Here is a 23,005-nt window from a genome sequence, read left to right on the forward strand (position 1 = left end):
CCGCTATTCCCCATGGTCCTTTCAGGAACCCCAGCATCCACTTAGGACGATAGAGAAATCCTTGCAGCTTCTGTCATTGCCCTTCTGCTTCTTGTGTCACCCTGTCTGTTTACGTGGGTGACTGCCGTGATGTTGTCCGAATGGATCAACTCCGGGTGACCTTGAAGCAGAGGTCTTGCTGAGCTTAGAGCATTGTAAATGGCCCTTAGCTTTATGTGAAGTGATGTCTCCAGGCTTGACCATAAGCTCTGGAAATTCCTTCCCTGTGTGACTGCTCCCCAGCCTTGCAGGCTGGCATCCGTGGTCACCAGGACCCAGTCCTGAATGTGCGGCCCTCTAGAAGATGAGCACTCTGCAACCACCACAGGAGAGATACCCTTGTGCTTGGTGACAGGGTTATCCGCTGATGCATCTGAAGATGCGACCCAGACCATTTGTCCAGCAGGTCCCACTGGAAAGTTCTTGCGTGGAATCTGCCGCATGGGATTGCTTCATAGGAAGCCACCATTTTTCCCAGAACCATCTCATTGATGTACTGAGACTTGGCTCGGTTATAGGAGGTTCCCGACTAGCTCGGATAACTCCCTGACTTTTTCCTCCGGGAGAAACACCTTTTTCTGAACTGTGTCCAGGATCATCCCTAAGAACAGAAGACGAGTCGTCGGAATCAGCTGCGATTTTGGAATATTGAGAATCCAATCGTGCTGCCGCAACACTACCTGAGATAGTGCTACACCGACCTCCAACTGTTCCCTGGATCTTACCCTTATCAGGGAATCGTCCAAGTAAGGGATAACTAAAATTCTTCGAAGGAGTATCATTTCGGCCATTACCTTGGTAAAGACCCGGGGTGCCGTGGACCATCCATACGGCAGCGTCTGAAACTGATAGTGACAGTTCTGTACCATAAACCTGAGGTACCCTTGGTGAGAAGGGTAAATTTGGACATGAAGGTAAGCATCCTTGATGTCCCGAGACATCATGTAGTCCTCTTCTTCCAGGTTCGCAATCACTGCTCTGAGTGACTCAATCTTGAATTTGAACCTCTGTATGTAAGTGTTCAAAGATTTTAGATTTAGAATCGGTCTCACCGAGCCGTCCGGCTTCGGTACCACAACAGTGTGGAATAATACCCCGTTCCCTGTTGCAGGAGGGGTACCTTGATTATCACCTGCTGGGAATACAGCTTGTGAATGGCTTCCAAAACGGTCTCCCTGTCAGAAGGAGACATCGGTAAAGCCGACTTTAGGAAACGGCGAGGGGGAGACGTCTCGATTTCCAATTTGTACCCCTGAGATATCACCTGAAGGATCCAGGGGTCTACTTGCGAGTGAGCCCACTGCGCGCTGAAATTCATTGAGACGGGCCCCCACCGTGCCCGATTCTGCATGTAAAGCCCCAGCGTCATACTGAGGGCTTGGCAGAGGCGGGAGAGGGTTTCTGTTCCTGGGAACTGGCTGATTTCTGCAGCCTTTTTTCTCTCCCTCTGTCACGGGGCAGAAATTAGGAACCTTTTGCCCGCTTGCCCACGAAAAGACTGCACCTGATAATACGGCGTCTTCTCATGTTGAGAGGCGACCTGGGGTACAAACGTGGATTTCCCAGCTGTTGCCGTGGCCACCAGGTCTGAAAGACCGACCCCAAATAACTCCTCCCCTTAATAAGGCAATACTTCCAAATGCCGTTTGGAATACTCATCACCTGACCACTGTCGTGTCCATAACCCTCTACTGGTAGAAATGGACAACGCACTTAGACTTGATGCCAGTCGGCAAATATTCCGCTGTGCATCACGCATATATAGAAATGCATCTTTTAAATGCTCTATAGGCAATAATATACTGTCCCTATCTAGGGTATCAATATTTTCAGTCAGGGAATCCGACCACGCCAACCCAGCACTGCACATCCAGGCTGAGGCGATTGCTGGTCGCAGTATAACACCAGTATGTGTGTAAATACCTTTTAGGATGCCCTCCTGCTTTCTATCAGCAGGATCCTTAAGGGCGGCCATCTCAGGAGAGGGTAGAGCCCTTGTTCTTACAAGCGTGTGAGCGCTTTATCCACCCTAGGGGGTGTTTCCCAACGCACCCTAACCTCTGGCGGGAAAGGATATAATGCCAATAACATTTTAGAAATTATCAGTTGTTATCGGGGGAAAACCACGCATCATCACACACCTCATTTAATTTCTCAGATTCAGGAAAACTACAGGTAGTTTTTCCTCACCGAACATAATACCCCTTTTTGGTGGTACTCGTATTATCAGAAATGTGTAAAACATTTTTCATTGCCTCAATCATGTAACGTGTGGCCCTACTGGAAGTTACATTTGTCTCTTCACCGTCGACACTGGAGTCAGTATCCGTGTCGGCGTCTATATCTGCCATCTGAGGTAACGGGCGCTTTAGAGCCCCTGACGGCCTATGAGACGTCTGGACAGGCACAAGCTGAGTAGCCGGCTGTCTCATGTCAACCACTGTCTTTTATACAGAGCTGACACTGTTACGTAATTCCTTCCAACAGTTCATCCAGTCAGGTGTCGACCCCCTAGGGGGTGACATCACTATTACAGGCAATCTGCTCCGTCTCCACATCATTTTTCTCCTCATACATGTCGACACCAACGTACCGACATACAGCACACACACAGGGAATGCTCTGATAGAGGACAGGACCCCACTAGCCCTTTGGGGAGACAGAGGGATTGTTTGCCAGCACACACCAGAGCGCTATATATATATATATATATATATATATATATATATATATATATATATATATATATATATATATATATATATACACAGGGATAACCTTATATAAGTGTTTTTCCCCTTATAGCTGCTGTATCTTTAATACTGCGCGTAATTAGTGCCCCCCCTCTCTTTTTTTAACCCTTTCTGTAGTGTAGTGACTGCAGGGGAGAGCCAGGGAGCTTCCCTCCAACGGAGCTGTGAGGGAAAATGACGCCAGTGTGCTGAGGAGATAGGCTCCGCCCCCTTATCGGCGGCCTTATTTCCCGTTTTTCTATGTATTCTGGCAGGGGTTAAATTCATCCATATAGCCCAGGAGCTATATGTGATGCATTTTTTGCCATCCAAGGTGTTTTTATTGCGTCTCAGGGCGCCCCCCCCAGCGCCCTGCACCCTCAGTGACCAGAGTGTGAAGGGTGCTGAGAGCAATGGCGCACAGCTGCAGTGCTGTGCGCTACCTTGTTAAAGACAGGACGTCTTCTGCCGCCGATTTTCCGGACCTTTTCTGTCTTCTGGCTCTGTAAGGGGGCCGGCGGCGCGACTCTGGGACCCATCCATGGCTGGGCCTGTGATCGTCCCTCTGGAGCTAATGTCCAGTAGCCTAAGAAGCCCAATCCACTCTGCACGCAGGTGAGTTCGCTTCTTCTCCCCTTAGTCCCTCGATGCAGTGAGCCTGTTGCCAGCAGGTCTCACTGAAAATAAAAAACCTAAAACTAAACTTTTCACTAAGCAGCTCAGGAGAGCCACCTAGTGTGCACCCTTCTCGTTCGGGCACAAAAATCTAACTGAGGCTTGGAGGAGGGTCATAGGGGGAGGAGCCAGTGCACACCAGGTAGTTCTAAAGCTTTACTTTTGTGCCCAGTCTCCTGCGGAGCCGCTATTCCCCATGGTCCTTACGGAGTCCCCAGCATCCACTTAGGACGTTAGAGAAATATAGTGAATGTAATCAGCATTTTTAAACAGGATTCTCACAAAATACAAAAATGCAGAAGTAAAAGACATCTCAGGACCACACTTCCATTAACTTGAATTGGTTATTAACTGTATTGAGAGGTGCCAAACAGTGAGACAGTAACGTGCCAGAAACCTCTTCATAGCAGCCGATTCAAAGGATTTTTTTTGAGGCCGCAAACTAGAGAGTGCCTAACGGCAGCAATTAAATTTTTCTGGCGCCCGGCGGACACGGAGTACACATTCTTTTCTCGCAGCTTCCTGAGGTACGAGAAAAAAAATAAAAATGTCCAAACCTGGTACTTTGGGTGCGACATACGCAATGTACATGGGCGCCCAAACAAATGAATAGTGACAATTGTTTGGGCATCTAAACAGTCCCGTTTAGACTGGTTTTTTAGATGCCCAAAACAATTGAATCCCCCCCGAAATAGACTTTTAGAACAATTGTGTACAGAGCCTTTATCAACAAATTGATGATTTACTTTTCCTTATTACATTGACCTACTTAAACCCAATTCTTAGTCACTGCTCAATGATATGGTCTTTGTTGGGCCTGAATGAGCTAATACACAACAAACTAGCAGAATGTTCTCATGTGATCACACATTCACAACAGCAACTGGGGAGCCACCCTAAGTCGTCACTGGCAAGGAGAACGCCAACTACAAGGCGCCTTAGCCACTGATGTACAACAGTCATTAACAGACGTGCCTTACAGGTGGAGATAAGTCTTTATTTGCATAGTTGCAATGTATATATACAGTAGGAGTGCAAATATTTACACACTACCGACCATGACAGTGTAGGTTATGTGGCAACACATGCATGAATAATTAGGGTCCAGAAGCTGCTAAGCAATTCTGAGCAAGCTGCAACACCCAGTGTGCTGAGAACAAACTGTTTATCATATAGTTTCACCCTTGAACTTTCTATGTCAAGTACGCAATTTTATTTAAAACAAGCTTTAAAATTGGTATTCATTTCTATTTGTGGCAGGGATAAGTCTTGTTCATTTTAACAGAAGCATAACACACAAACTGACCTTAGATACATACTAGGATGGCGACAGCTTCCAGCCTTCTAGAGGGCAGTACTAGCAAGGGTACATGCACATTGTTTTACATCAACCAATGATGGCATACATGCCAGTGTCGATGAAATGTGCTACCACCTTGCTTTGGTTAGTTCCCAGCAACAATTGTGGGTTACCTCAGACAATGATCTGATTTTAATAGTCCCAAATAACTAGTACAACATTGTTTAGTATCCAAGATTATTAGTAGTCCCATCTACCCATGACTATTCCCATTAATACCCCTTTTCCACCATCTGCATGGCTGTCGTTACCGAGGACCTCCCTCGCCTGTACATATTCAGATGAGGGAGGGGGAACGCGCATTGTTAACGATATTGAGTGTACACACTGGACGAGATTGTGAAAGATCTCAGAGATCGGACCTTCTGAGCGAGATCTTTCATTTTCTCGTCTAGTGTGTATGGGGCTAAATCCACAGACAGAGATCCAGGGTTGATGTGCATTCAAAAACCCGGAATTTTGGGGACAGTGGAAAAGGGGTGTAAGTTGTAAGCAAACACCTGCCTTCAGTTCCATAGTGCATTGTCTAACATGTACATGTGGACAATATACAGTGACAGACTGATCAGTCAGGTGGAATAAGATTACCACAGCAAACATGCAGTTTGTCATTACATACTGTAATGCCACTAAATTTGACAGCAATTTTAAACCTAATTGGATTAAGCAAAACACTTCATTAGAAAGCCATGCACAATTTTAACTAGACCCTGAGGAGTATCAGATACTGCAGCTCCACAAACTTATACAGACCCCAAAGTACAATTGATATTAAAAAAAAAAATAAGATTTTAAACCTACCGGTAAATCTTTCTCCTAGTCCGTAGAGGATGCTGGGGACTCTGTAAGGACCATGGGGTACAGACGGGCTCCGCAGGAGACATGGGCACTATAAAGAACTTTAGAATGGGTGTGCACTGGCTCCTCCCTCTATGCCTCTCCTCCAGACCTCAGTTAGAGAAACTGTGCCCAGAGGAGACTGAGTACGAGGAAAAGATTTTTGTTAATCTAAGGGCAAGATTCATACCAGCCCACACCATCCACACCGTATAACATGGAATATACGCAACCAGTTAACCGTATGAATAAAACCGTATCAGCCCACGACTGATCTCAACTGTAACATAACCCTTATGTAAGCAACAACTATATACAAGCCTTGCAGATTTTGTCCGCAATGGGACGGGCGCCCAGCATCCTCTACGGACTAGGAGAAAAAGATTTACCGGTAGGTTTAAAATCTTATTTTCTCTTACGTCCTAGAGGATGCTGGGGACTCCGTAAGGACCATGGGGATTATACCAAAGCTCCAGACCAGGCGGGAGAGTGCGGATGACTCTGCAGCACCGATTGAGCAAACACGAGGTCCTCAGCCAGGGTATCAAACTTGTAGAATTTTGAAAAAGTGTTTGAACCCGACCAAGTCGCCGCTCGGCAAAGCTGTAATGCAGAGACGCCTCGGGCAGCCGCCCAAGAAGAGCCCACCTTCCTAGTGGAAAGGGCATTTACCGAATTTGTTAACGGCAATCCAGCCGTAGAATGAGCCTGCTGAATCGCGTTACATATCCAGCGAGCAATAGTCTGCTTAGAAGCAGGAGCGCCAACCTTGTTGGCTGCATACAGGACAAACAGTGCCTCTGTTTTCCTAACCCGAGCCGTCCTGGCTACGTAAATTTTTAAGGCCCTGACTACATCCAGGGACTTGGAATCCTCCAAGTCACTCGTAGCCACCGGCACCACAATAGGTTAGTTCATATGAAACGATGAAACCACCTTGGGCAAAAATTGAGGACGAGTCCTCAACTCTGCTCTATCCACATGGAAAATCAGATAGGGGCTTTTGTGAGACAAAGCCGCCAATTCAGACACCTGCCTTGCAGATGCCAAGGTCAACAACATGACCACCTTCCAAGTGAGAAATTTTAATTCCACTGTTTGAAGGGGCTCAAATCAGTGGGATTTCAGGAACTGTAACACCACGTTAAGGTCCCATGGTGCTACTGGAGGCACAAAAGGCGGCTGTTTGTGCAGCACTCCCTTTACAAAAGTCTGGACTTCTGGGAGAGAAGCCAATTCCTTCTGAAAGAAAATTGACAGGGACGAAATCTGTACCTTAATGGAGCCTAATTTAAGGCCCATATCCACTCCTGTCTGCAGAAAGTGGAGAAAACAGCCCAGATGGAAATCTTCCGTAGGAGCATTCTTAGATTCACACCAAGATACATACTTTCTCCAGATATGGTGATAATGTTTCGCAGTCACCTCCTTCCTAGCCTTTATCAGAGTAGGGATGACTTCTTCCGGAATGCCGTTCCCAGCTAGGATTCGGTGTTCAACCGCCAAATGTAACCGCGGTAAGTCTTGGACCATGCAGGGCCCCTGTTGCAACAGGTTCTCTGAGAGGAAGAGGCCACGGATCTTCTGTGAGCATTTCCTGAAGATCTGAATACCAGGCCCTTCTAGGCCAATCTGGAACAATGAGTATTGTCTGCACTCTTTTTCATCTTATGATTCTCAATATCTTTGAGATGAGTGGAAGAGGAGGGAACACAGACCGGCTGAAACACCCACGGTGTCACCAGGGCGTCTACTGCTACCGCCTGAGGGTCCCTTGACCTGGCACAATACCTCCGAAGCTTCTTGTTGAGGCGTGACGCCATCATGTCTATTTGAGGAAGTCCCCAACGACTTATCTCTGCAAAAACTTCTTGATGAAGTCCCCACTCTCCTGGATGGAGATCGTGTCTGCTGAGGAAGTCTGCTTCCCAGTTGTCCACTCCCGGAATGAAGACTGCTGCCAAAGCGCTTACGTGATTTTCCGCCCAGCGAAGAATCCTGGTGGCTTCCGCCATTGTCACTCTGCTCCTTGTCCCGCCTTGGCGGTTTACATGAGCCACGGCTGTGACGTCTGAATCAGAACCGGTAGGTTGCGAAGAAGATTCTCCGCTTGACGCAGGCCGTTGTATATGGCCCTCAATTCCAGTACGTTGATGTGTAGACAAGCCTCCTGGTTTGACCATATCCCCTGAAAGTTTCTTCCTTGTGTGACTGCTCCCCCTCCTCAGAGGCTCGCGTCCGTGGTCACCAGAACCCAGTCTTGAATGCCGAACCTGCGACCCTCTAGAAGGTGAGCACTCTGCAGCCACCACAGGAGAGACACCCTGGCCCTGGGGGACAGGCTTACTTTCTGATGAATTTGAAGATGGGACCTGGACCACTTGTCCAGAATGTCCCACTGAAACGTCCTCGCATGAAACCTGCCGAAGGGGATGGCCTCGTAGGTCGCCACCATTTTCCCCAGTACTCGAGTGCATTGATGGACTGACACTCTTTTCGGTTTTAACAGGTCTCTGACCTTGTTCTGGAGTTCCTGGGCTTTTTCCATTGGGAGAAAAACCCTCTTGTTCCGTGTCCAGAATCATGCCTAAGAAAGATAGCAGAGTCGTTGGAACCAACTGTGACTTTGGTAGATTTAGAATCCAGCCATGTTGGTGCAGCACACTCAGGGAGAGCGACACGTTTTTCAGCCATGTTGCTGCAGCACTCTCAGGGAGAGCGACACGTTTTTCAGCAACTGATCTCCCGATCTCGCTTTTATCAGGAGATCGTCCAAGTACGGAATAATGGTGCTCCTGCGCCAGCAGGGAGTCACAATCATTTCCGCCATTACCTTGGTAAAAATCCTTGGTGCCGTGGAAAGCCCAAACGGCAACGTCTGAAATTGGTAATGACAGTCCTGTACAGAAAATCTCAGGTACGCCTTATGAGGGGGATATATGGGGACATGAAGGTATGCATCCTTTATGTCTAGTGACACCATAAAATCCCCCCCTTCCAAGCTGGAGATAGCCGCCCTGAGCGATTCCATCTTGAATTTTAACCTTTTTAAGTACAGGTTTAGTTATTTTAAATTTAGAATGGGTCTGACCGAGCCATCCGGTTTTGGGACCACAAATAGGGTTGAATAGTACCCCTTCCCCTGTTGACCTAGGTGAACCTCGACCACTTGTTGTTGCCAGTTTTTGAATTGCAGCTAAAACTATCCCCCTTTCTGGGGACGAAGCTGGTAAGGCCGATTTGAAAAACCGGCGAGGAGGCACGTCTTCGAATTCCAGCTTGTAACCCTGGGATACATTTTCCATTGCCCAAAGATCCACGTCTGACTGAATCCAGACGTGGCTGAAGAGTCAAAGACGTGCCCCCACCGGCGCGGACTCCCTCAGTGGAGCCCCAGTGTCATGCGGTGGATTTAATAGAAGCCGGGGAGGACTTCTGCTCCTGGGAACTAGCCGTAGCAGGCAGTTTTTTCCCTCTACCCTTACCTCTGGCGAGGAAGGAAGAGCCCCGACCTCTTCTGGACTTATGCGACCGAAAAGACTGCATCTGATATTGCAGCGTTTACTTTTGCTGTGGAGAAACATAAGGCAAAAAGGTAGATTTACCCGCGGTAGCTGTGGAAACCAGGTCCGCGATACCTTCCCCAAATAAACCCTCACCTTTGTAAGGTAAAACTTCCATATGTTTCTTTGAGTCGGCATCACCCGTCCATTGGCGGGTCCACAGGGCTCACCTAGCCGAAATTGCCATGGCGTTGGTTCTCGAACCTAACAGACCAACATCTCTGAGCGTCTCATATATAAGACTGCGTCTTTTATGTGACCTAATGTCAATAAAATGGTATCCCTATCTAGGGTATCAATGTCAGCTGACAAGGTATCCGTCCAAGCTGCTACAGCGCTACAAACCCAAGCCGACACTATTGCCGGTCTGAGCAAGGCCCCCGTATGTGTATAAATTGATTTTAAGGTAGTTTCCTGTCTGCGATCCGCAGGGTCCTTGAGGGCTGCCGTGTCTGGAGACTGTAGCGCCACCTTTTTGGACAAGCGCGTTAACGTATTGTCCACCCTGGGTGAGGATTCCCACCGTAACCTGTCCTGCGCAGGGAAAGGATACACCATAAGAATTCTTTTGGGAATCTGCAGTTTGTCTGGAGTTTCCCAAGGAGTTTCCCAAGCCTTTTCAAATAACTTGTTCAGCTCATGAGATGGGGGAAGAGTTACCTCAGGTTTCTTTTCTTTAAACAAGTGTACCCTCTTGTCAGGGACAGAGGGGTCATCTGTGATATGCAAAACATGTTTTATTGCAATAATCATATAATGAATACTTTTGGCCACCCTTGGGTGTAACCTCACATCATCGTAGTCGACACTGGAGTCAGAATCCATGTCGGTATCAGTGTCTGCTATTTGGGATAGGGGACGTTTTTGAGACCCTGAAGGGCCCTGTGACACAGTCAAAGCCATTGATTGACTCCCTGTATTATCCCTGGACTCTGCTTTGTCTAATCGCTTATGTAATAAAGCCACATGTGCATTTAAAACATTCCACATGTCCAACCAATCAGGTGTCGGCGTTGCCGATGGAGACACCACAATCATCTGCTCCACCTCCTCTGTAGATGAGCCTTCCGCTTCAGACATGCCGACACACGCGTACCGACACCCCCACACACTCAGGGATAGATCTATATGGAGACAGTTCCCCAATAAGGCCCCTTGGAGAGACAGAGAGAGAGTATGCCAGCACACACCCAGCGCCAACTGACACTGGAAACACACTTCCCAGATAAACAGCGCTTTTATATAAAAATATATCTATACACTCACTGCGCCAATTAAAAGTGCCCCCCCTTTTTTGCCCTCTGTCACAGTGTTCAGCAGGGGAGAGTCCGGGGAGCCAGCTTCTCTGCAGTGTGCTGTGGAGAAAATGGCGCTGGTTAGTGCTGTAGGATCAAGCTCCGCACCCTCAGTGGCAGGCTTCGGTCCCGCTCAAAATTACAATACTGGCGGGGGATTATAATATATACTGCCTCCGCAGCCTATATACATGGTAGCCAGTCCCTAGAGGTTTTATATTGCTGCCCAGGACGCCCGCCCTGCACCCATCAGTGCCCGCTGTGTGTGGGAGCAATGGCGCTGCGCGTTACCTCAGAGAAGATCTGAAGTCTTCTGCCGCCTGTTAAGGCTTCTTTCTTCTTATACTCACCCGGCTTCTATCTTACGGCTCTGTGAGGACGGTGGTGCGGCTGCGGGACGAACGGCGAGGGTGAGACCTGCGTTCTGACCCTCTGGAGCTAATGGTGTCCAGTAGCCTAAGAAGCAGAGCCTATCCTTTAAGTAGGTCTGCTTCTCTCCCCTCAGTCCCACGATGCAGGGAGCCTGTTGCCAGCAGTGCTCCCTGAAAATAAAAAACCTAACAAAATTATTTTTCAGAGAAACTCAGGAGAGCTCCCCTGTAATGCACCCAGTCTCCTCTGGGAACAGGATCTAACTGAGGTCTGGAGGAGGGGCATAGAGGGAGGAGCCAGTGCACACCCATCTAAAGTTCTTTGTAGTGCCCATGTTTCCTGCGGAGCCCATCTATACCCCATGGTCCTTACGGAGTCCCCAGAATCCTCTAGGACGTAAGAGAAGAAAAAAAAGGCAGACTACAGGAGAATTTTATTTCCTCTACAACCACCACCATGGTTAATTTTCATTTCACACAGTGCAAGTCATTAACAGAAGGGGGAGATTTAAGTGCTTTATGAGTACCCAAACGTTAAGGGCACACACCCATCAGTATCAGGTTTAGCAGCACAAAGCTGCTAAACACATCTAAGGTACCGCTTTAAGCAACCAAACCCCAGATTTGATACCCAAAGTATCGACTTAACACAAATTCCAGCTCTGAAATGTCTCTCCCCCTAAGGCTATTTAGGCCGAATGGAGCAACATTTGAATTGCTCCATTGGGCTACATCTAGCAGCAGTTGCAGCATAAAACAATTGATCGCCCCCAAAGAGTCCTACGTAAAAAAAGAAAAAAAAAAAAAACACCAGCACCCCTGGCCATTATTTAATACAGGTACTCAGTGGGCGATATTCAATTGATATATTGTGCCCGATCTCCCATTTAAAGTGACGGGAGATAATGGGGCAATATTCAATTGTCCCCCGTTATCATGCCCATAGTAGTCAGGTGGTACCGCATAAAGCGGATAAACCAGACTGAAGCAATGGTTGCAATCACGAAAAGTGCTATTTGGGCACCCAAACGTGTCACTTTATGCGCATTTCAGCTCGCCATCCACAGGGGGGAGCGAGCTGAAATGCTGATATCGCGCCCGTCAGCAGAACCAATTGAATAGCAGCTGGTGGGTGCGAAAGGGGACGGAAACAATCGAATTCCACCCAATGAAAAGCAAACTTGCCAGATCAAAATCTGGTCTGGTTGCAAAAGAACTATAAATCCAATTGTGGACAATGAAGACAGGCCAGCAGCACCACTGTTACCTGAAACGGTCACATCAATGGGGAAGTTACAGGATAAATTCAGATGGGAGTGGCATCAACATCAACGCAGCCATTACTACACAGGGGAGATGGTGGCCATAGGGAACAGTTTACAGACATCAGGTGATGCCAGCACAATTGTAAAAAATAGGATTTTAAATACCTACCGGTAAATCCTTTTCTCATAGTCCATAAGGGATATTGGGGACAGATAAGTAAGATGGGGAATAGACAGGTCCAAAGGAGCCAATGCACTTAAAATTTCTTCAACTGGGTGTGCTGGCTCCTCCCCTCTATGCCTCCTCCTACAGCTCAGTTAGAGGTAAAACAGTGCCCGAAGGAGAATGACATACATGAGAGAAGGAACATAAGTGTGGTGAGATTTACACACCAGCAAATCAAAACATAACCTGGCCAGCAACAGCTGACAACAGTAACAGCTGAACAGGAACACATAACAGAGAACCTGCAGAAGTCACCGCACAGAGGCAGGCGCCCATAACCCCTATGGACGAGGAAAAAAAAAAAAAAAAAGGATTTACCAGTAGGTATTTAAAATCCTATTTTCTCTAGCGTCCATAAGGTATATTGCTTCCAGAACGGGCGGGAATGTGCGGAGACATCTGCAGCACCACCTGCCCAAACTGGGTATCAAATTTGTAGAACTTCACAAACGTGTTCTTCCCCGACCAGGTAGCAGCTCAGCATAGTTGGAGGGCAGAGACTCCACAGGCAGCCTCCCAGGAAGACCCCACCAATCTCGTAGAGTGGGCCTTCAGAGACTGTGAAACAGTTAAGGCTGCCGACACATGGGCCTGTTGGATAGTAAGCCAAATCAAACGGGCAACAGACTGCTTTGAATTAGGGCAACCCTTTTTGCGGGCATCATACAGCACGAACAAGGAATCAGTCTTTCTGATCCGAGCCGTCCTCTTGACAGATTTTCAAAGCTCCCACAGCATCCAATGCCTCCGGAAGAGCAGAAGTGTCAGAATCGGGCGGAATCACAATAGGTTGATTCAAGTGAAACGCGGAGACCACCTTCAGCAGGAACTGCGGTCTAGTCCTGAGCTCCGCTCTGTTCTCGTAAAAGACCAAGGAGGGACTTTTACACGATAAGGCCCCTAATTCTGAGATACGTCTAGCAGAAGCCACGTCCAGTAACGTCACAGTCTTTCACGTGAGGTACTTTCCTACCGTCATCAGAGGTTCAAACCAGGAAGACTGTAGAAAGCGTAACCACATCCAAATCCCAAGGTGCCATAAGTGGCACAAACGGAGGTTGTATGTGAAGCACCCCTTGCAAGGTCTGATCTTCTGGCAGGAGAGCCAACTTCTTCTGGAAGAAGACAGAAAGAGCTGAAATATGGATCTTAATGGACCCAAGACGAAGGCCTTTATCCACTCCAGCCTGCAGGAAATGAAGGACTCTCCCAAAGTGGAATTCCGCAGATGGATATGTGCGTTCCTCGCACCAAGAGACATATCTCCGCCAGATATGATAGCGTTTTGACGTCACAGGTTTCCTGGCTTGCACCATAGTGGCAATGACCTTTGTGGAAAGCCCTTTGTGAGCTAGGATGTTCCGCTCAACTTCCATGCCGTCAAACGAAGCCACCGTAAGTTCGGGTAAACAGTCCTTGCTGAAGATCTCTTCTTCGCGGCAGAGGCTAAGGGTCCTCTACGGACATGTCCAAATGAGCCGTGTACCACGCTCTTCGGGGCCAATCCGGGTCTATAAAGATTGCCTGGACTCCTTGATGCCTGTTCCTCTTGAGTACCCTGGGGATCAACAGAATCGGAGGAAATAGGTAGACCAGCTGGTAAGGCCAAGGCGTTGTCAGCGCATCCACTGCGCTCGCCTGAGGGTCTCTGGTTCGCGAGCAATAGCAACGAAGCTTCTTGTTGAGGCGAGAGGCCATCATTTCGATCTGTGGGCATCCCCACCTGTCGATAAGCTGTTGAAACACCTGAGGGTGTAGTCCCCACTCCCCTGGGTGGAGATCGTGGCAACCGAGGAAGTCAGCTTTCCAGTTGTCCACCCCCATAATGAAGATTGCGGACAGTGCTCTTGCTTTCTTTCTGCACAAGAGAAGTAATATTGACACTTCTAGCTTGCAGGCTCTGCTTTTTGTCCCTCCTTGTCGATTGATGAATGCCACAGCCGTGGCGTTGTCCCACTGAACCTGGATCACCCGCTCCCGGAGTAGAGGGGTGGCCTGAATCAGAGCATTGTAGATGACCCGAAGTTCCAGGATGTTGATCAGAAGGAGGGCTTCTTGGGCAGACCACCTAGCCTGGAATTGTGCCCCCTGGGTGACAGCTCCCCATCCTCTCAGACTCACATCCATCGTGAAGAGGATCCAATCCTGAATCCCAAAGCGTCGACCTCCCAGCAGGTTGGAAGACTGTAGCCACCACAGGAGTGAAATCCTGGCCTGGGGTGACAACCGAATCATCCAGTGCATCTGAAGATGGGAACCGGACCACTTGTTCAGGATGTCCAATTGGAACAGTCTGGCATGAAACCTTCCGAGCTGTATCGCCTCACACGAGGCCACCATCTTTCCCAACAATTTTATGCAAAGATGAATGGATACTCGAGCAGGTCAGAGCACCATGCGAACCATTTCTTGAAGTGTTCTCACTTTTTCCTCTGGGAGGAACACTTTCTGTTCTACAGTATCCAGGAGCATCCCCAGGAACAGGAGCCACTGAGACTGTTCCAGGTGGGACTTCTGCAGATTGAGGATCCACCCGTGGTGAGACAGAAGTTGGATAGTGCGATCTATATGGAGCAATAGAAGCTCCCTGGAACTCGCTTTTATCAAGAGATCGCTGAGCCCGCTATCGTGTAGCTCCGCCACCCGCCATGGCGCCGGAGCTACTTTTGAATATTTATACTGGCTATGTCTCCTAATATGTAGCCTCACATAACTGCTTGGTACGTTTTTATTAGCCAGTCTCACGCAGGGGCTACAGCAGGTCTCCCCCAAGAGGGACCCGTACACCCCCCCCCCCCCCCCCCCCCCCAAATCCACCCCACCCGCACAGGCAAGCTGTTGCCCAAACAGCATACCGAAATAAATAAAATATTAAAAGAATTTAAAGAAAAACGCTGGAGCTTGCAGACTGTGCATCCTCTCCTGAGGGTAATTTTTCTAAACTGACCTGAAAGAGGAGGCATAAAGGGGAGGAGCCATCATATCCAGTTGAAGAAATTTAAAGTGCACTGGCTCCTTCGGACCAGTCTATACCCCATCGTACTAATCTGTCCCCAATATCCCTTACGGATGCTCGATAAATGTACAACCGTAATATTAGCATTGGAATTTTGTGTCTATACAAAATATATTGCAAAGTTACTTCTAGTCAAGCAGCATAATGAAATTGAATTGTGGGTGCCCACCGGAGCAATTCAATTGTGTCATCGTCCGTCCCCCAACTCTGACCACGAGTGCTGCGTGCGAGCCCTTTGATACTGGGGTTAGCTGTCTAAAGTACTGTTTTGGGTGCCAAAACTACAGACTTATCGCACATTTAAGCTTGCCAACCCGGGACACTGGGAGCTTAATTGTATCCCTTGCGGTTATTCGCACCCGAACTAGGGATCAATTGTATTGCTCCATTGGACGCCATCTAGTGGCAACTGCAGGCAAGAACAATTGAATCGCTCCCCTACAAAATATCAGCTTTCTAGGCAGAAAACTTTCAGTCCAAAACACCTATGTAAATGTTCAAGCAGGTAAACAAGGAATCAGCTGTTCCTACATATGAAGCGATTCAAATGCAAGCATGGTAACAGTTCTGAAGAAACCACATCACTGCAGATACGCAGGATTTTTCCTACGCAGGTACATCAAAACTAGGGAGGACAAATTCCACTATTCAACTGCAGAGAAGCAGTGAAAAAATATTTACTGTGCAGTGGAGAAGGCACCCAACAATTACGTTGTCACAGCCATGCACAAAGATGTTGCTAAAAGCTACAGTGCTCCATTATACAACATTTCCCAGGATGGTTGATGACCTAATGCACTGTCTCCTCCATCCTGCTACACACAAAGTTTTCCCTCTTCCAATCTAGGACCCTCTCCCTCACCCCCATCAAAGTTATTATGCCTGGTGATCACACTGATCTGTAGCCCCCTGTGCTGCAGACAAATGGGGGGAATTCAATTGTTTTATGCACCTGCACCCACTAGATGGCACCCAACAGAGCAATTCAATTGTTGCTCCGTTCGTGCGTGAACAGCTGCCAGTGCTGGCATTTAAGCTTGCAGCTCCCCCACCCGTGCTGGTGAGCTGAAAATAGGCAAGAGTGACCTGTTTGGGCACCCAAACCGCACTTTAAGCGTCGCGGCCCAGCACGTATTTTAACACTACTAAACACTGAGTGTCTGGGGGAGTGATCAGCCTGAAAAACATTTAAATATCACCCCCCCTTTCTCCCATCACTTTAGACCAGGCATGGCCAAACTGCAGCCCTCCAGCTGTTGTGAAACTACATATCCCAGCATGCCCTTACAGTTTTGCTGTCAGAGAATGCTGGGATGTGTAGTTTGGAGGGCCGCAGTTTGGACATGCCTGCTTTAGATGGTAGATCGGGTGCGATAAACCATTGAATCTACCCCATTGCATCCATCCGACTAAACCATAAATTCCCTGCAACACCCAGTGATGCCCCAGTAACTGCAGAATCAGCTGTTTAACTTGTATGAAATCAGGATATGTTCCAAAAAAATTATGGGGAGAATCTTCCACTATATGAATGAGTAGGAAAGGTATACGTTTTAATATGACTAGTGTAAGGTAACTACAAATAAATTGTTTTTACAGAACCAATCACATTACGAACCTGTACTCTTAAAATCCCCTGCCCAATTGGTGCTTACCACCTAAGGGGCGAATTCAATTGTTTGTGCTGGCAGCTGACCATGCCAGGCACCCAATGGAGCAATTCAATTGTTGCGCCATTCGGGCGCAAACAGCTGCAAGTGCCAGCATTCCTGCTCACAAACCCCCATACTGACTAGCAAAAAGTGACCTGTTTGGGTGATTCTCATTGTGGCCGGCTAAACCAGGCAGGGCACAATCAGTGCCAAAACACAACATACAATTGAATAGCACCCCTGATCTCCCGTCACTTTAGACGGGAGATCAGGCGCGCATAAACAATCAAATTGTCCCTTAAGTATCCTACCATATACATACTCTAGTACAGGGTCTATTTTGTCACTGTACAGGCAGCCTATAAGTAAGTTTTTTTGGGATTGTGAGGAAACTAGAATACAGAGCATACAAACTCTACATAAATACAGCACTGTCTGGGAACCTATGATTCCATACTAACCACTATGCTACCATGCTTCCCCAACATATGGTAGGCATTACATACAGTAGGTACTAATTTCTGTGTAAAGATCTGTTCAAAGGATTTTAACCTATATTTTATTTATTATTATCCTTTAGTTATATGGCGCCACAAGGGTTCCGCAGCGCCCATATATTTTATATGTATAAAACTGGCAGTTTAGCCCAGTGAAAAAAATGTTGGATGTCCGCGAGTAACCCAATTTCTCTTATATTCTTAAGGCCCATACACAATGGGCGATTTTGAGCTGAAAGTAGTTCACTTTTGGTATTTTGAGCTGCTTTCAGCTCAAAGTGCCCAGTGTGTATGCCCCGGAGACGAGCGCTGATGCGCGCTCCCACTTCATCACCAGTGGCCGCCATTCATCTGCTGATATTACCAGTAGATGAACGGCGGGGTGAACAGCTTTCCATAGCGTCCTGCTATGGAAAGCCGTTCAACCCCGCTGACATCGCTGGGCAGGGGGGAAAAGCGCCCAATGTGTATGCACTGAGCGATTTTCAGCCCAGCGATGTCAGCCATCATCGCTATGCATACATGCTGGGCAAAAACACCCAGTGTGTATGCACCTTTAGTCATATAGGAGAGAATACAAAATGTTAGCATTAGTCTTTGCAAGGCATTAAAAGTTAATGCTTCGCTTTTAGTGAATCAGCCACCCCTCAAACCGAATTGTGGGAGGCCCATCCTAGGTACTCAAGTTATATATTGTAATCTGACCAAATCATTCATACAGAGCAATTCAATTGGTTTGTGTGCCCCATCTCCCGTCAAACTGACAAGAGATTGCGGGGTGCAATTCCTTTTTTTAACGTGAATACGAATAATATTAATTCACCTTATTGAATTTGTTATATACATTTGAAGTCCCTAATAACTGGTTAAATTTTAGCAGCTCAGAGCCAGATGATGACACTGCAAGAGGAAGCAACAACAGAGGCCCTGCTGAGGCCTACCCAAGAGTTCACAAGGAAAGGGCTCTGACTACCCTGCAACATCCTGCTCAGGTCATTACTAGCATTTGGGTATCTCTCAGAGCCACAGGGAAAACAGGACATAAAATTAATGATCTGATTTTAACACATTTAATTCTATGGGGCCGATTCAATTGTTACGGACACCACTACAATTAACAAAAGTCCGAAAGCACAATTAAGTTGTTTTTGGTGCCCGTTATCGCACCTAATTAGCCATGGTATACTCGTGTATAGCAGGTAAACCCATCTAAACTCCTGGTTAGGGCGCCCAAACCACGGGCTTTTGGCACAATTCTGTTCGTTGCCACAGCGGCAAGCGCACCTGGACGGAGCAACAATTGAATTGCACCATCTAGTGTCAGCTGTGGGGGAACACAGTTGTAATTGCCCCCTAAAACTTTTGGGGTCGTTTTTGAAATGTCATTAGCTTTTAAGGCCCAGGAACGACCGAAAGGTCAGATTTCTTTCCACACCTCTGGCTTACTCCCATCACTGCAGGCAAACCAAGCCTGTCATGCAAACATAACACCAATTAAAATTAAGGTGGTGTTCAAATGTTTGCGCTGTCAGTGCCAGACGGAACAATTCAATTGCCGCTCCAGTCCAGGGGGCGAACAGCTGCCCTCGCCAGCATTTCTGCTTGCAGCCCCCCTTGCTGGCAAGCAAGGGTCCTCTTGCTGGTTGCACCCAGCCCATTTGACAGGTTTAGCATTTTTACATGTGGAAAGCTGAAATTGCAGGGCGCAAACAGCGTGCATGGGGGGGATTGAATAGCGCTCCCTGATCTCCCGTCACTTTAGACATGAGATCAAGTGCACATAAACAACTGAATTGCCTCACAATGATCATTCTATATTGGACAAGCTTGGTTTAAGATAATACCCCTTTTCCACTACCTTTAAAAACCCTGGTAAATGCGCGGGAGCGCGCATTTACCAGTGTTTTTTCCTAGTGGAAATAGCCTCCCCAGCAAATTCCCGGATCAAGTTCCGGAATTTGTTCAACCCAGCAAGCCGTGTAGTGTGAACGGAAGCCGTGTCACTCCCATTCACAGTGAATGGAAGGGCGGTGCTGGGAGATCATGTGATCTCCCAGTGCCGCGTCACCATATGCCGGGTTGGTGAGCGCTGTGGGAAAGGGGGCTATAGCACAGGTCACAGCTGTATCAGGCTCCCGGGCTGCGACCCGTGCTACAGGTGGAAAAGGGGTATTATTAAAGATGTGGGGGGGAGGGGGGGGGGGGGGGGGAAGAGATGGACGACGCATGACAATTTTTGGCAAGGGATGCAATACCACAATGCAGGCTCGTCTTCCATCGCTGGGGCTACCGTGACGCACTGATATGTGCCCAGCTAGACTTGGCACTGATGCCTGGTAGCACATCATACTGAGCTGTGGCCCACTACATTGTAACAGTGTTGACCAAGAGTTTACCCAACAGCCTGGATTGCTAAAAATAATGCATCTGTGGATTGTAAGCTTGCGAGCAGGGCATTCCTACCTCTATATGTCTGTCTTTGCCCAGTTTTGTACTATAACTGTCGTTTTAATTGTAAAGGGCAACGGAATATGCTGCACTACATAAGAAACTGCTAATAATTTGAGCACTCAACATGGCCCCCCCCCCCCCCGAAAAAAAGCACTTGCAAAACTATACTGTGGAAGATCACGTATAGGTGTAAACAAATAAGCTGACACTTGTTTACATATCTATTACACACAGCAGTTTAGGGGTAACATCTGATTGCATCACGCGTGATTCACTGACACTAATCCCATCCACATATATCTTACACACAGCAAGGTGACCCAATACAGCCTGTATCTATAGGACTTTACACCTGTAGGCCTGGCAGTATCTACAGCTAAACTACACGTACGTACGTACATAGGAGAGAGAGAGAATGAATATATATATATTTTATACAGTGCTAAGAAGTGTCAGCACTTGCTATCAGACAGCTCACCGCTACCAGAGTCAGCAATAGGTAAATAAGCCAGCCTGTCCCTTATATGGAGACAGAGGCCTAGCTGCCACCCGAAGCCTATCTGCAGCCTGCCCACCCCAGTACTGCATACCCCGCACAGCCAGGCCCCATCCCTGCCATCTGCTCCCCGCTTCCTTGTACACAAGGCCCCAGCCCGTCACCCCGCCCGCTCCCTCAACCCCCGGATCCTCCTCACACAACGCACCCCGAACACGATTGATTCCTCCCCGCCGTGTTCTCCTCTTCTGCCGGCCACGTCTCGCTGCTGCGTCTTTCTGTATAGCGTTATATAGTATTATCACTACTAGTTATTATTATAATTATTATTATTCTGTTTGTTTCCTCTCCGTGCGTTTTTCTGAGTCGAAGCTGTAAAATGGCGGCCTCCGTCCTTCCTTCCTCCTATAAACCCTCCCCGCGCCGCGCGTCCGGATCCCTCCGCCGTGCAACGGGACGCTCGCTGAGGAGAGAGTGGAGGTGTGAGGGGGCCCGTGTCCCTGCGCGCGGACTATTACCTGCTGCTGTTGCAGCCGCACACACAGCTGCGATACTTCCGGCGGGATGGGTGCAGTGAGGAGTGGGCGGCGAGGTGGGGTGGGGGAATGGGCTGTTGCGCTCCGACAGAGGGACGTGCGTGTTCTTCTTGCCGACCGTTGGTCCCCTCCATAGCCGTGCGAGAGCAATGGCGGCGGGCTAGGTGCGCAGCAGTAATTACGTGGGACAGTCAGTGTCTTTGTTATGTTTATCGCAGGCACCAAAGCAGCTGCTCTGTTCTTTATCATTATACTTTGGAGAAACATAATAGTACCTTGCCTACTGTAGCTCTCCTTTCCTCATATCTTATTGCTATACACATTTTTCTGGATTTATCTATTATTATATTACTAGGTGGTTCATCGCGCCCTACGGGCGCTCTTCACACCGTCGCAAGGGACTACGCCCCCTTAAGCCTTGCACGGCCTTTGGGCATGCAATATGTTGATTATATGGAGTATTACCTCCACACATAATTGTGTGATTGGTTAAATAGTGCGCGGACAAAGGGTGTGTGATAGTTAAGGGGCCGTAGCCCCTTGCGACTGTGTGAACAGCGCACGCAGGGCGTGATGAATCACCTAGTATGGTGGAGGGGGGCTGGGGGTGTCGCTGCTGGGGGAGGGGTGGTTGCGGGAGTGCTTAGGGTGGTAGAGGGGCGGACTGCGGATGGAGGAGGGTGAAGGGAGGGGTGGATGGGGGAGGAGGCTGGAGGTGCTGTGGATGGGGGAGTGTCGGGTGTGGGATAGACGCGGATGGGGAGGGTGTCCACTGGAGCGGGGGGGAGTCATGAGCCACCGTGGTAGGTGGGTAGCGGGGGTGCAGTTGGTGGGGGTGGGCCGGGTGCGGTGGTTGGGGGAAGGGCGGATGCAGGGGTGCCACGGTGGGGGTGGTGGCCTGGAGCCACCGTGGGTGGGGGAGGGTGTGGTGGTGGTGCGGGATTGCATGAGGTGCATCCAGGTGGTGCACCGCAGAGGTGACAGTATAGGGGACACAGGCACAGCATAGGTGACACATGGCGCCACAAGGTCATGACCGGCAGAGCCGGGACACAGCAACAGAGCTCTCCCGGAGACAGGCAGCGCAGAGCCGGGCCATGTGTTGTGCACGGCAGGAAAGGGGAGAGCAGCAGCGCACTGCCGGGCTCCTGCAACCCTCCGCTGATGCATCGGCGCTACTTACTGAAGTCCAGCCGGTAGTCTCATGTGTGCTGTAGAGCAGCATGCAGCTGCGCCAGCCGCGGTGACACGCTACGGTGCTCCCTCCATGGCACGGCTTCTGGGCAGCGGGAGCAGCTCGGCAGAGGCTAAACGGTGTTCCAGAGCGCCACAACACGTGCATGTTACTCTGGTGGCGGAGGTGCGGGCCCTACACACAGCCGCAGCAGCGCTATCGACACTGCCGCTAATACCAAGTTGTAAAGTGACCTCTGACGTCACCAGAGGGCGGATCTATGCTAGCGCTAACCCAATGAGAGCTCCTAGCCACGCCCAGCGTTAGCCACACATCACTCTGGGCTATTATGTAGGAAATGCACGACGAAGGGGCGTCCGATGGTGAAGGGGGCGTAGTCCCTTGCGATGGTGGAGGGGGTCTGGAGGCGCTGCGGTTGGAGGAGGGGTGGGTTTGGGGGTGCCTCAGGTGGGGTAAGGGGTCCGGAGGTGGCGCGGGTGGGGGAAGGGTTGGTGCGGGGGTGCCGCGGATGGGGGAGGAGTTCTGGAGACGCTGCGGTTGGTGTAGGGGCAGGTGCGGGGGTGCCACGGGTGGGGTAGGAGATTACGAAGGTGGGGGAGGGGCGTGGGTGCGGCGGATGGGGAAGAGGTCTGGAGATGCTGCGGTTGGAGGAGGGGCGGGGGTGCCGCGGGTGGGTGAGGAGGTATGGAGATGCTGCGGTTGGGGGAGGGGGGGTGGTGCCACGGGTGGGGTAGGTGGGGCGGGTGGGGGAGGGACGTGGGTGCGGCGGATGGGGGAAGAGGTCTGGAGATGCGGATGG

The 23,005-nt window shown here is 49.1% G+C and overlaps 1 protein-coding gene across 2 annotated transcripts in view; it reads right to left on the minus strand.

Moving 5' to 3' along the window:
- The window catches only part of DDX6 (DEAD-box helicase 6), a 97,330-nt gene extending 76,194 nt beyond the window's left edge, over window positions 1-21,136 (minus strand). Inside the window, exon 1 of one of the 2 annotated variants that reach the window (XM_063943486.1) lies at window positions 20,994-21,136. The gene's annotated coding sequence lies outside the window, so the exon portion shown is untranslated. Of the gene's footprint in view, window positions 1-20,683; window positions 20,940-20,993 lie in introns of those variants that run through there. The other variant, XM_063943485.1, reaches the window with a different exon arrangement.
- Between the last annotated feature and the right edge of the window lie 1,869 nt (window positions 21,137-23,005).

This window comes from Pseudophryne corroboree, chromosome 10 (assembly GCF_028390025.1).
Source record: "Pseudophryne corroboree isolate aPseCor3 chromosome 10, aPseCor3.hap2, whole genome shotgun sequence".
Classification (NCBI taxonomy): Eukaryota; Metazoa; Chordata; class Amphibia; order Anura; family Myobatrachidae; genus Pseudophryne; species Pseudophryne corroboree.